The following is a 15,697-nucleotide window of genomic DNA, read 5'->3' as shown; positions in this document are numbered from 1 at the left end:
TCTTTTACTTAAATTTAATTTGATGCATAATTATTTTGTTTTCAAGTGTCAATTTTATTTGCAGATCAGGGGAACGACAATGGGCGCCACATGTGTGCCCTCCTATGCCAACTTGTTTCTAGGACACTGGGAAAGGGAAGTAGTATTTCAGGAGGATATTAATCCTAGGGTGGAGCATGCCCTGTTATGGTTGAGGTTCATAGAGGATGTCTTCATACTTTGGGATGAGTCACCTATGGCTCTAAAGACATCCATCGAGAGCTTCAACCATAACCAATTTAACATCAAATTCACTAGCACAATTAGCCTTGATAGTGTTGACTTCCTGGACCTGAAAATTCATATATATATATATATATATATATATATATATATATATAGACAAGGGTATAAGTACAGATATCCAACGCAAAATAACTGCGACTAATACGATACTACATGCGTCAAGTGCCCACCCGCTGCACCAAATCAAGGGGATACCGTTGGGTGAATTCCTACGGTTAAAAAGGAATTGCTCCGGGAGGCGGGGCTTGGAGCCGAAACAAGATGGCTGTGTGATGCTGTAGCTCCACAAAAGTGTGATTAAACTTCTATAACCATCCTAGCTCATACTACACCAAATTAATTGATATTGTTCAAATCTGAATAGCCCAAGAAGCGCTGATCATTTCAAGGACATAAATACACCCATAAGACATTAATTGGATATCTTATGAATAACCTGGGTACTGGGGCCTACTGTACAGAACAGCAGTTGCAGCCCCAGAGCAGAGCTCCTTCAAGGACCGTGGCCCGGTGTCAAGCTCTCCCCTGGCTTCCCCTGCCCGCAGAGAGCAAGAGCTATAATAAAGGCAAGCTCACAGGAGGGAGAACTGGGTGAGTAACCCATAAATATTCCAGCCTAGGGCAGCACGAGGCTTAGGAGAGGCTGAGTATCACCCAAAATGGCCGTCACTGCCCTGTAGCGGTGAGTGAGTGGGGCAGAGCTCCGGGCGTACCTGCCCCCGGCTGGAGAGCGCCTCTCTATATCCCCCTTCCTCTGACTACTCCACTCCGCTGTGGGGGTGATTGTGGCTGTCGGGGGTGCTGACCGGGCTGGTGCGGGGCTCTGGCGCGGCTTCTGGCTGCCTAAAATGGCCGCTTAGTGAAGGAGAGGGGGCTCGGTACAGGATCTATCTTCTCCTGACCAGCGGCCGCGCGGGGTGAGCCGTGGGCCGTGCAGATCTCCCCCTGCTTACCTGCGCTCCCTCCGCTTCCCTCCGCCTCCCGGTACCTCTGAGGTGAAGTCTGGGCAGAGCAGAGTAGGGGCTGGAGCAGCCGAGCTCCCTGCGTTCCAGCCTGCGTGTCAGCCAAATCCAAAATGGCCACCGCAGGGCTGATTTAAAGAAACAGCTCCCCACAGGACAGTAAATAAATAAATATACATTTAAAAAAAAAAAAAGCAGCCTAACCAAGCTAAGGGACTGTAGAGGCTGTAACATCCCTTGCAAAAGCAGGTTTATAAGACACTACACTGTTTGCAATAACAAATTGGTTCCCTGAATTCAAGAAAGGCAGATTTGAGGAGCTGGGTGCTGCGGCTGGGGGTGAAAGGGGAGAGATCATCTTGCCTCACTAAACTGCTGTCAGAATCATACGGCCACTGTGCAGAAACGCCTCCGCTGATGTTGAGCTCCCTGATGCATGGCCACCTCAGATTTGAAAAGAAAGAAAAGGGCGCATGCGCGGCGACTAGGGTTATGGATGCCTAAGTGAGAGGCTCCGTCCCAGCCGGCACCAATATTAAATAATAAAAGCATAAAAAAACGACGATCAACAGTGAAACACAGCAGCCTAGAAATAGGAACACCTAAGGATGCCAAAGAAAGTGGCTACACGCAAAAGAACCTCCGTGGTAACCGACTATTTCCAAAAAGGAGAGCCGACGCTAGTGAGTGGAGGGAAAGACAGCGGGCAAATAGCGGTCTCGGACTCTGAAAGCGACAGGTCCACGAGCAGACCTGCAAGCAGAGCAGGGGCCGCAGATCAGGACTGGGTCACGAGAACTGATATGAAGGCTTTTTGCTCGGACATGAAGACCTTCTTCCAAAAGGAATTATGGAAGCTTAGGCAGGACATAGATAGCATAGGGGAAAGAACAAACACACTTGAGAACAAAGTGGACGCACATGCTACTTACCATCAAAAAAATGACAAGTCCATGGCCCAACTACACAGACAGATTGCTGACTTGCAGGACCGACAGGAGGACGTGGAGAACCGGGACAGGCGTAACAACATACACCTGCGAGGAGTCCCGGAATCCGTGTCAGATCCAGAGGACTTCACCTCAAACTGGCTCCAACATATATTGCCGGATAAAAGTGAGGCTGAACTGCAATTCGACAGATGTCACCGGGCCCTGCGGTCTAAACCACAAGAGGGTGACCCCCCGAGGGACATCATCATTAGGCTTCATTATTTCAAAATTAAAGATAAGGTGTGCCAAATTGCCCGAGCTGCCAAGACCCTGGAATTTGAAGGGGTGAGACTGCAGGTCTTCCAGGATCTAGCCCCACAAACTCTGTTATAAAGGAGAGCCCTCTGAGCTGTCACCAGAGTCCTAAGGGATCATGGTATTCGCTACCGCTGGCTTTTTCCCTTCGGCTTAATGGTAATCAAAAACGGAGTGGCCATTACCCTGAAACAGCTGGAGGGAGGAACAGAATTCTTAAAAAAGTTGGACTTACCGGTCTCTCCCCCGAGCCCCGAACGACAGGTCCCCGCTGAAGCTCCTATTCCGGCGGCGTCCTGGCAGGGTGTGGAGCCGTCAGGGAGCAAGCGCAAAGACTGAGGGCTGCCTTGTGGCTCTCTACCCCCCGTGCTAGGAGTTAAAGGAGCCTTCCCCGGCCCAAAATCTAACAGAGAGAAGTACTTTGTGATCGGATCCCCTCGGGTGACGAGAAGAGAGTGGTGCGGCCATGTTCTTAAAGATGGGGAAGAAGGCTGTCACAGGGATCCTCTGGTGGCGGGATCTGGAGCCGCGGCCATCTTGCTTCTGGCATTGGGGGTCCGACCGGAGAGAGACACCTAGTGGAGGACGGCGGCATTTCGACTGAAGGTTAGTCGATCGATAGACTGGCGGAAGGCACCCCCGTGTGGTGAAAAGATGACCTGCAGCAGCAAACAGATCCGGGGGACCCATTTAACAGAAGGAACCTTGGCGACGGAGGAAGCAGAAGCCGGACTGGATCTGGAGGATGAGCAACACAGACTCCAGCAGAACTACATAAGTTGATCTCTATAGCAGGGAGGGGGGGGAAAGGGAGGGGGAAGGGGGGGACCAGAGGGAAGCGCAGAAGGTGGCAAGAGGAGAGAGGAGGGAGGTTGGGAAGGTAATCAGAGAGAGCAAGAAGGGGTCAGAGAGGGGAAGGATGACAGGTAGAAGGGACGAAGAGTATGGGGGAAGGAGGAGAGAACAGGGAGAGGAAAAGCAGGAGGGGGGTAAGAAAGAGCGGGGGAGGGAAGAGGGAGCGAACGAATAGAGAACCTAGAAAGGGGATCTGCAAAGATGAGAGAACACCCTCGTAAACAAGAGAAAGGGCCCTGCTTCTGGAAGGGAAGTAGGAGAGGGAGAGAGGATGATAATCACAGGTGAGAGAGCTTGGAAGTAGGAGAGATAGGAAGAGTAGGCTAAAGGTGGTTCCCTCTCAGGGAGTAATGCCCCTATCCATTGTCATATAATTAACATCTCTCTCCAACCCTTACAGTCGGGAGCTCCTGAGAGGAGGAGCGGGGAGTTCGGGGCTGTTTCGACGAGAGGGGTGGCCATCAAAGGAGACATCGCCACACATGGTCGCTGCTCCGGGACCGGACACCATTTACCCAAGGACTCCACAACAATCAGCACCCCCTCTATGGAGTCAAAGAGTCCGGTAGCAAGGGAAGGGAGGGGAGGGGGGGGAGGGATGATGTGAATAAACGATACGCACAGGAGAGACGATGGAGGCTACAGTCCGAGACTTTTCACTACTCTGTCTCTCATAAATGTTAACCCTAGGTCACACTTAGCGTAAGGGAGAGACCCCCACGGGATTAGCCCACGGCTGAGAGGAGAGGGGAGCCACACACCGCATACTCTATTGGGACACTATGATCGCCACCAGTCATATTGGGAGACGACACAAAGAAGGCTGGGGAAGACGAAAAGGACTTAACTAGTTCTACTGTTTCACTGTAAATAGTTTTTGTGATTTACACATGTCGGTTTGCTATGACACACAACGTATGCCTAAGGGAGAGGGAGAGGAGGGGGAGAAGCATTGCTTCCTTTGTTCTCTTTCTCTCTCTATATTGCTTACATATATTGCGTAGATGGTGCCGGGTTCGGGACCACCTGGGCCGGCCACCTGCGACTCAAGCTGTGCACGAATGGGTCACTCCATCATGCACAGACAAGTCCCTCGGGCACCCGGCCACGAGATGTGGTTGGGAGTTAGGAAGCCCGCACCGGGCATTCCAGGGCGCAAGGTTCGCCTGAGGGCCAAGGTCAGCTTCGGCCCCTCAATTGTTTTGTTACCCCCTACCCTTCCCCACCCCCCCCCTTCCACCTCCTCCCGCTGTGGTGCGGGCGCAACCCCCGACTGAAGTAATTGGGCCAGAGAGCTCAGAGGCTATAGGGGCCTACAATATAGACAGCACTTACAGCGATAACAACAACCCCACTACACTATGTCGTTGACTATGATATCCCACAACACTAAAGGTTTAAATAGCCCGGGCAAACGCCGAATAGCTATAGCGGATTACAAATGCAAGTGGGCCGACGTAGTGTTTCTACAAGAGACGCACTTCAGCAGCAAAAGCGCCCCCAAATTTTGGGATAAGAGCTTTAAGCGGTTTTACCTTTCCTCTGCAAGGACGGAAAAGAAGAGAGGAGTGGCAATCTTGCTTCATAACAACGTCCCATTTATAGAAGAGGTGGTTAAGAGAGATAAAGAAGGTAGATACCTAGTCTTAGTAGGCACTATACAAGCCCAGCCTATAACGCTGGCTACAATATACGCTCCATGTGAGCAAGACCCCTCATTCATTAACGGGTTCTTTGACACACTGAGATCAGTGGCCAAGGGTGATTTAATTGTGGCAGGGGATTTCAATGTAGCGATCAACCCAGGGATGGACAGGTCAGGCCCCCAGAAGGCTAACAAAAAGTCATATATAGATGCCCTCCTGAAAGGTCTTAGGGATAGCCAACTAATAGACATTTGGAGGGAGATGCACCCGTTAGAAAGAGATTACACCTTTTTCTCGCACCCCCATTTATCCTATAGCAGAATCGATTACTTCTTTGTCTCTAGCAGACTGGTCCCGAAGATCCCCCACTCAGGGTTCCATGATATTTCATGATCGGATCACGCACCTATAGAGCTACGGTGCACACAAAAATTTCTGGACAGGCCAGGAGCAAATTGGAAACTTAATGAGGCACTGTTGAAGGTCCCAGGGTCCGAACAAATAATTAGTAAAGAGATAGATCAATTTTTCCAAATTAATACGGGTAGTGTTCAATCCCACCTTGTACTGTGGGAAGCACACAAGGCAACCTTGAGGGGGACCCTAATTAAATTAGCGGCTAAAAGAAAAAGAGAAAGGAATTGGAAAATCAATACCTTACAAAATAAGCTTAGAGAATTACTACTCAAACATAAACGAGATCAGAGTTCGGCCCTTCTCAAAGAAATTCAAGACACTAGAGTCGAGCTTAACCTAGTCTTGACCTCCCAGGCAGACAACACGGTGAGTTGGTCCAAAAGGCTATTCTATGATAAGTCAAACAAACCAGATACCTTACTGGCCAACAAATTGAGGAATAGACAGCCAAATTATAGTATCCGGGAGTTAAGGCTAAAAACAGGAGCCAAAACAGCCAACCCAAAACTGATAGTGGAGGAATTCAGGAGTTTCTATGAGAACCTCTATAATGGTGAAAAGGTGGCACATAATGGTAAAACCAAAAGGGCCATGAAGGATTTCCTGAAGGGCGCACACCTACCAAGATTGAGTGGTTCGGAAAGGGAAGTTTTAGGAGCAGATTTTACTTTAGAGGAACTTACCCAGGTTATTCAGAGCCTCAAACCCGCCAAGGCACCTGGACCTGACGGGTTCTCCAACCTTTATTATAAAAAATACATTGAGCTCCTGGGGCCTCACCTCCTCAGAATGTTCAATGCGGTGCTAGACGGGGCTGCATTCCCGGAACAGATGCTCCAAGCGTCCATCTCAGTAATTTATAAGCCTGGGAAAGACCCATTAGACTGCTCAAGTTACAGGCCCATTTCGCTCATTAACACCGATATCAAAATATATGCTAAATTGCTGACCAATAGATTAAGTCTCATCCTGCCCAGACTCATACATCCAGATCAAGTTGGGTTTATTACGGGTCGACAAGCTGCAGATAACACCCGACGGATCATTGATCTGATAGATATAGCCAATAAACGTAAGATCCCAGTAATGATGTTGAGTCTGGATGCTGAAAAAGCCTTCGACAGGATTGAATGGCCATATCTGAGGGCCACGCTTGGAGAGTTTGGGATGGGAGCGCGGTTGATCAATGCTATCCTCTCACTATACCAGGGACCGGCAGCCAGGGTGATCCACCAGGGATTTCCGGCGGACCCGTTCCAAATCAGAAGCGGCACCAGACAGGGGTGCCCATTATCCCCCCTTCTATTCGCAATGTGTATAGAGCCCTTAGCGGCACAGATTAGAAATAATCCAGATATGGGAGGCATAGAGGCGGGCACACAAACGCATAAGATAGCTCTTTACGCAGACGATGTCTTGCTCACAATCTCAAGGCCGCTCACTTCCTTGCCGAACCTATTCAACTTGCTAGGGAAATTTAATGATATATCAGGCTTTAAGATCAACCAATCTAAGTCTGAAGCCCTGAATATAAGCCTCCCGAAAGAGACAGAAAAGTTGATACAGCTCAATTTCAACTTTAATTGGCCGAAAAAAGGGGTGAAATACCTAGGGGTTATAATCCCCAAAGATTACAATAGTATCTACCAGGCAAACTTCCCCAAACTGATCCGCGATCTGAAGGAAGAGCTGAGAAAGTGGGCGTCTTTTAAAATCTCATGGATCGGTCGGATACATAGTATAAAGATGAATCTCCTCCCACGTATACTATATTTGTTCCAGACATTACCGGTGCCACTCAGACTGACGGATATACTTTCACTTCAGACTGCTATATCCAAATTCATATGGGAAGGTACCTTGTCTGTTATCTTATTACAAAGCGGCACAATTAAGCCAAATCTCCCAATGGCATGTAAACCCGGATTCGAAAAGGTGGGTTGCATTGGAAAGTGAAGCTTGCTCCCCAATCGAGTTAAAAAGCTTGATATGGTTACCCAAAACAGCCTTGAAGCTGCTGAATAAGCCGCTGGCCTCAGTGGCAAACTCGCTGGCTATCTGGGAGGCCAATAAAAGTAAATGTAATCTGTTATCTAGAGTATCTCTGATGACTCCATTGTGGGGCAACCCAGATTTTGCTCCAGGCCTGTACAGAAAGGAATTTTCAATTTGGAAGCAATTAGGCATACATAGACTCCGAGATCTAGAGGGGAGCAAAGATATGAAGCCCTTTGCACAAATTAGAGAGGAATCAAACATCCCCCCCTCAGAAATATTTAGATTTCTCCAACTGCGAGCATTTTACATTAGCGTTACCCCACGACCCCCACTAACTAAGTTTGAAAAGCTCTGTCTAGTTGAGACGGATACCAGGGGACTCATATCGCTATTGTACAAAGAGGTGATCGGTTCAGGAGTACAAGCTGACCACAAACTGAGGTACATGGATCAGTGGGAGAGAGATCTAGGTGAAGTGCTAGAGACGGAAGAGTGGACTAGAATAATTATGGCATCTGCCAAGAGCTCGATATGCACAACTTTAAGGGAAAACGCATATAAAGTTTTAATGCGATGGTATCACACTCCCTTGAAATTATCTAAATTCGTACCAGGGTACTCCCCCCTGTGCCCTAGACAGTGCGGAGCAACGGCTGACTTGCTACATATGCTGTGGTCTTGCCCAAGGATTAAACCGCTTTGGCGAAAAATCAGAGATTGGCTTGAGAAGATTCTAAATCTTAAAATTTCCATGGACCCGTGGCGGTTTCTGCTGAACAGACCGTCCTTGGGGTGGACTAAATCAAGTAATAAACTAGTTGCTTATTTTGCAACAGCTACTCGGTGCGAGATCGCAGCACTATGGAAGCAACCCGAAATTCCCCTAATTCCCAAGATTCGGAACAGAATTTGTATGCCAGATGGAGAAATTAACAAGTCTAGTTAATGACACTGGCGAAATTTATCTAAAAACCTGGACACCTTGGTTGGATCAGAGGGACATCCCGGGAGTAGGAAGAGATACTATCCTGCTTTGATAGTAATAAATGCGTTTTCCCTTGAATAACGCTGAATGTAGGAATCACGCAGAACACATAGTGCCAAGAACACCCTCGGCAGGCTCGTGAAGTGATATCTAAGACTTCAGGTGGATAGGTTCCCCTGGAGGGGATAAGGATATAACAACCTTTGGGAGTTGAAACTCCACGATTCTATTAGTCCTAGTGGGATTGACTCCCGCACCACACCACCCTCCCCCCCCTTCCCTGTCCCGTCTCTCCCCTACATCCCCCCCCCTTTTTATTTTATTTTATTTTTATTTTTCTGTTAGCTGTATCCCAATACCTGTTTGTGAGAAATGTTAGTTTGTAACACAATTTCTTTGTACAATGTATGGTGAAGATTTTGTTGTACATGTTCTTTGCTGAAAAACTCAATAAAATCAAAGTTATAAAAAAAAAAAAAGGAATTGCTCCAATGCTAACACTTTTAATGCAAGGGCCAATGAAATTAATTAAAAGAGGCAGAAATAACCGCCATATAAGATCTCGTATTTCACTTTTGATGGGTGCTGTGATGGACAGAAATAATAATCAACAGGATTATTATTCTTTTTATTGGAACATTTGATAGAAATTGGATGAAATTTGAAAATGCGATATAAAAATATTGGCACATGCTCACCTCAGATGAAGATCTCAATCAATTACTGGGTGAGAGGGTCAATATGGTGAGTCGCAGAGCACCCAATTTGGGTGACAAATTTGAGAATAGCCAATACAATGTCAGCAGACCACCTACCTTTCTGTCGAGGGATGTCAGTACAGGCTTCTTCCCATGTCGTTCATTTTCAGCATGTCAACATATGCAGACAAGCACAGAGTTTTTTTATTCCAAGGTGGGAAACCAGATACTGCTGCGGCCGAGTTTATTCGAGCATTTGCCCGTTCTCGGCCGCAGCAGTAACCTGGCGCGCGCCGGAGGGTGCCGGGCGCGCGCCGAAGCAGCGGAGGAGCGCCCTCCGATCGGGGCGCTCTCCCTCCCGCTGCCGGGTCCGCCGGGTCCCCCGGAACCCCCTGCCGCCGTCCCCCACATCGCGGGACACCAGGGCTCCCTCGAGGAGCCCTGGACGCGCGTGCAGGGGGCGCAGGCACCCGATGACGCGTGACCGCGCATCGGTGATGCGCGGCACGCTGAGGGAGTGCGGCTAGCACCCGGGGCATCCCCCGGCTTGCGGTGCTAGCCGTGCTCGAATTAAACGTGTCGGTAGTGTACGAGATAACATCTAAACTCAATTGCAAATCTAAGGCCATAGTGTACTACCTCACCTGTCCATGTCCAATGATCTATATTGGAATGACGACACGTGAGCTTAGGTTCCGTGTGTTAGAACATGTTCGTAATATTTAAAACACTGATCGTGACCTTCAGATGTTTTGTAAACTTACCACGGTCGCAAGACATTTTAGATTACGACATAACTCAGTTTAAACTAGTATAGTCTTTTAAAAGTCTTTGCGATTGACCAGGTATTATTAGGGATCTGCGGCGGTGACATGGAAAGGTCCCTTTTACAATGTGAATGTCGCTGGATAATTAAGTTGGGAACACTGTTACCTTGTGGCATGAACGAATACATGGGATATGCAATGTTTTTATGATTGGTTAGATTGGTTATTGTAGCAATCTAGAGCAATTTTCTATTACATATTGGCCTATAGGCTATAATTCATATCTCCTACTAGACATTGTTGTCCATATTTATTTTTTCTGGTTTATTTATGCACTTTTCATATTAATATATGATTATTACTTTACTGTGTTTCGGATGCTCTATGCTTCAGAGCTTTGTTGATAGTTACTGCTACGTTGCAGTTCTCTATGTAGCATATGTTATACTATCATAGTTATACATATTACACTTTGTTGCATATAAAGCATGCTATTGCAGACATGCATTTTGGATATTAGTTGATTTTAATTATTTTTGTGTTTGTTTATATTGTAATCCATGCATTAAGCAACTTTGCCGCTTAGACTATCCCCCTAGGGGGAGCGGTACCGGAAGAACCAATCTGCGCAGCTGCTTCAGCGTTCTCATTTTATCGAATGGTCGTACCGTACGTCACGGAATTCGCGACACCAAATAGATCTCAAGTCTGCATTATCGTTAAGCCCCCGGACGAAGACGGTGGTGAAAAGTGCGTGTCGGGGCTCTACCTGTCTGTACTCGCAGTATCCCGGTGATCGTTACACCCCCTCATCCGTGAAACCATGCAGTGTACTTATGTGAATCCACGATGGAGTGGCAGCGTTCCTTAGCGCTTTATCTTCCGCTACACTTGTGTGATTGATCTGGCTGCCTTGCACTATCATGCTTGGCTGCAGCTAAGTATCCGTCTTGATTCCCATTTTACCCTGCTTATACCGGGACTAACACTTTCAGTGATTATGAGATTTGTGTGCTGCTACTTCACAACCTGTAGTATTCTATAAGAATTTGTACATCCTCTGCAGGACTTATTAGTCTCTCAGTCATATACTCAGTGCTTTCAGTCTGTTGATCCTATGCATGTCTCCTATGTGTAGGAAGTTATACTGTTCCATCAGGTTTTGTGTTGGACCGGCCGGTCAGAGCGGAGGGAGGCTGATTACTGTACATGCCTCTACCCCTCTTTTTCACTGTGTTTATTTTGATAGTTAACCTCTGATACCAATCTTGGTGAACAAACAGTGTACCACTTAGGTGATGGTTTCATTTATTCTCATTCAGGGGATACTGTGGATTTTGTTAATCTAAGAGTCATTTTTTGTGATGTTACTAATACATTTGATACTGTTTGTATACCTGAGTGCTTCAATTGGTATACTTTTCTTTCTTGTTTCGTTAATATATTCATTCTCCCAAGCACTGTCAGTAGTTTATTACTATATACACTTAATTCAAACAGAAAGTTAGTGATAAATGCGCTCCAGCGCTGGATCCATTCAATTCATAAGAAATAAATACATAGAGTATGGCTAGTGAGATAATAATATTGTCTTTGTGGGGCCAAAATATCCCTAGAGATGGGGTTAGCAATGAAGCCCCTATGTAATCCTCAATGGGATGGTCCCCCTATAAACAGAATAAATGAATTACTCACATGTAGCCTGATCTGATGTCTTGATAGGACGTGCTGCCAAGTGAATTGCTGACGAAATATAGAACGAAGAACTGGCGCAAAATCCAAAAAAGTGGGTCCCAGGATAGAAGAATTTTTTTTCTTTATTTGTCCATATAACAAGCGGAGGTGAGCACCCTCCTACGCGTTTCGTGTACACCCGTACACTTTATCAAGGAGTATAACTATAGCTCTAATGTGGTTCCTTAAATACCCTCACTGTATATTCAATTCGCGCCAAACCGACGGCCTGCAGGCGCCTCAAAGGAGCGTCACCGTCCCTATGTGATTACCCCCTTACCTCAAAGCACGGCGTGGCAACAGCAAACAAGCAGGGATCTCCCTCTTCCCGCCCCCTCGGGGAGTATGAAATCGCGCATCCAGTGATGCGAATAATCTGTGACGCATCGGGCGGGCCGCCCATCCACCAACTCCTCCCGCACACAAGGATGGGGAAAGAGCAGCCAAAAGTAATCCCTCCCCGATGCGTCTCCTCACACAGGGAACCACGGGCTACAAAGGAAGTAAACACTACATGCCAACATATAACCACCCACGAATCGAGAGGGGGAGAAAGCCCATGAACTCTAAATAACATGCCGCCGGTCCGATGCACCTGAAAAAGACACACAACAAGTGACAAGAAAATTAATATAAAAAACATTTCATACATATACAGAATATATTGAAAACAAAAAAAAAAATTTTTTTTATTATATCATTAAAAAAACTTTCTAAATAATAATATTTACTCTTTGATAAAGCGTGGGATACCACGGGAAACACGTCAGAGTGTTCTTTTTGGCTGTTACTATGCCCTAAAATAAATTTTTGCACCTAGGATATTTTGTGGTTTGCAGTTTGTGGTTTCCAATCTTCAGCAGCAGCAGCAGCAGATGCACCGCCGTTTTCCCTGTACTCTCTTAAATAATAATATCAAACTATTAAGCTAAACCTTTTAATCCTCCTTGGAGACTGGGCAGTAATGAAAGATTGTGAGGAGAAAGGGGGGGAGAGGGGGGAGGGAGGGGAGAGGGGGAAGGGGAGGGGAAAAGGGGAGGGAGGGGGAGGAGAGGAGAGGGGAGGAGGGGGGGAGGAGGGGAAGGGGGGGGGGGAAGGGGGAGTGGGGAGGAAAGGAGAGAAAAGGAGAGAAAAAAAGCAATGAAAAATGACCCACAGTTACATAGTGAATAAATCACTTTGTCAACCAGAGTGAATCAATAGTTGAATTGTCTCCAGATTTTTCTGATTTTACATTTAAACAAATAGCAGACTGAACACAGAGACATACAACTTCATTCCATATAACCGGTCTTCTTTGTTTTTGGGCATAAAAGACTACAGTACATAAACTAGAAGTCTTATATGTGTACAATAAACTAATATATTATAAATGATTTCAATATACAGATTGCATTAATATTCTAACATTTCCATAATTTTCCAAAAAATATATCACAAGAACATCCACAATGGTCATTATCAAGTCAATAAATAGAACAGTTAAATTAACAACATCGTTGACATAGTGACACTAATATCCTTCCACATACATGCTAAGAATTCTGATATGGAGATATAAGTCCTCATTGATTTCCAATTGGAAATCATAATAACAATCATAATGACACTCATAACGACATTCGTGGTGACCTGGGTCATTGATCTTGGACTATTAATGTAAAAATTATTATAAAAAACATACATTTGTATGTACATTTAGATAATTATTTTTTGAAAGTTATTCTTTGAAAAAAGTTCCATTCTCAATGGATATTATATGTTGTTGAGAGAATGTTTTAATCCCTAAGAAAATGACCCAAATTCCACTCTATGTTCATACCATCTGGAAATCTGGTTTTAAGCAGATAAATCCATTTGGATTCCCTGCGATCCAACATATTGATAAGGTCACCCTTTCTTTCTCTTAGTATAACCCGATCAATACCAATACATTTGAAATGACTAAGGCCTCCATTGGAACATTCACAAAAATGTTTTCTGCTAAAATATCTATTTTAAATATATTTTTCGAATAAAGATTATTTTAATATTGACACTTACCACAACTGATACTTGAGTGCTAATTTAAACTGAGTTCTTTTTTCTTCTGGTATATTGATTGCACTTTTCTCAGTACAGCACCGTATCTATACTACTATCTACTAATTATACAGCTGAGCAGGGGTTCACACTACTTTTCCTTTGCCTTCCCCCTCCATACCCGCGGTATATATATTGACATCGAAGCCGGTTGCTCTGCTATTCGTGCAGAAGCAACTTTGAATAGCCCGCCCACGCTCTTACAACTGGAGGACTGTAATCTGACTGGCTCACAGATTCTTATAGTATTCTGAGTTTCATTCACAAAACTCAGCAGCCAATCAACGCATGGAAACTTTCCCAAGCAGCCAATCAGAGTCAAGCCAGCTAGAAAAGCCGGGTCAGCGGAAAATCGGAAATAGCCAAGAGACCTGTGCAAGCCTGCCACCTCCCTGGCTATCTCAATGCCCCGCTGACCAAATGCTATTCACACCTCTGGGCTTCCTCAAACTGCTTTGAACTCCGATGTCCAGCAGACTTACCGGCGCCTATGTGTTAGCTCAGGCAGCCTGTTTGGACATCGTTTCCGAATGTAAAAAGCATGTTACATTACATTATAGTATATTTTAATACACTTCTGGGTCTTGGGGGACAGGGAACAGAAAATACATTTTTTTGTTGTTTTATTTCTGTCTGCTTTATTCCCCACACACTTTCCCTTGGACTCAGTTTGGACTCTCAGAGTCCACCCCGACCTTATATATGGTTGGGGCACCCACAAACCATATACTGGTTGTGGGTCACCTTGACATTAGCTTGGGTACCCCCCTTAACCTAGGGATTCCCTCAGCTACAGGAATACATGTTTTATCCCTGTGCCTCATTCTCCTTTCTCGGCTCTGCTGAAGCAGGGTACCCTAGTGGTGAGTCATGCTTACGTTTTCAAGGTGAGATATTGCCGGGACAATGTGCCTAAATGCATCTGAGAATCAGGCATGATTCCCAGGTACATTTAAAGGAGAACCGACAACTCCGGACCCCAACCTCCTAGGCACATTCTGTCAACTGTTCCTCCGCAACCCCCCCCCCTCACCCCACTGAAACTCATACCCTAGCAATCCCTGCTTGATGGCATGCCCGGAAAGGGAAAAAGACAAAAAATGCTTTAACTGTATTACAGACAGTACGTTGGAATGGTACAATGTTACTGTTCCCAAGAGCTAACTATCTTGGACCCTTATACACGGACAGGGGTAATCAAAATGGGCTTGATCTTTATTGTATAGCCTGGTTACTCCCTCCCATCACAATACTCCCTCCTCCCTCTCCCTCCTTTGTTACTACATGGAAGAAAGGACCAACACGGCTACCTACCCTTCTTTGCAGCACATACACAGGTATTCTACAAGTCATACAGTATGTAAAAATATGTTCTACAATTGCTGGGTATATTAAGGGAAAAGAATACTGAATCAAAAAGCTTTTATAAAAGAAAAGAACACAAGTAAGTTAGAAGTGATAACTTTAACGGCTTACGGGCATTTTATAATAGAAGGTGATATAGTTAGGTATGTTTATAAGAGGGCACAACGCATCAATAAACTGAAAATGCACTGGCAAAACATTGTCATGCAAAAGGTTCACACTAATGCAAGAGGGAAATACAGGAAAGGTATACAGTTGAAGTGGAGGTGTGAATTATCTGAGCATTTGATGGAGGGACGGTTCTCAGATGTGCTCACTGTCTAAGGTCTGAACTTCACTTGTAGCATAAGGGAATTAATTAGTTGGGTTTATTGGCATAAAGTAAGTTCTGGCATAGCTCCGGAATCGATTGCTGTTGTTTTGCTTTAATGAAGCAATTTGATACTCATGAAACAGAGTGTTGCAAGAAATTAATAGTAGGATCATTCAAATAAAAACTGACCAATGGTGGACCCCTTGATCCTTTTTGATGTTTGCATTTGATGTTCTACAGAAAAGTTCAATGAAGATGTTAAAATTAAGAGGAAATCGATCTACACAATCCACCTGAGAACCAATCTGAAAGAGACTTTGCTGAAATCTGATGCTGCAATGAT

Source organism: Ascaphus truei, chromosome 2 (assembly GCF_040206685.1).
Source record: "Ascaphus truei isolate aAscTru1 chromosome 2, aAscTru1.hap1, whole genome shotgun sequence".
In the NCBI taxonomy this organism is placed as follows: domain Eukaryota; kingdom Metazoa; phylum Chordata; class Amphibia; order Anura; family Ascaphidae; genus Ascaphus; species Ascaphus truei.
This window is presented reverse-complemented; position numbering follows the sequence as displayed.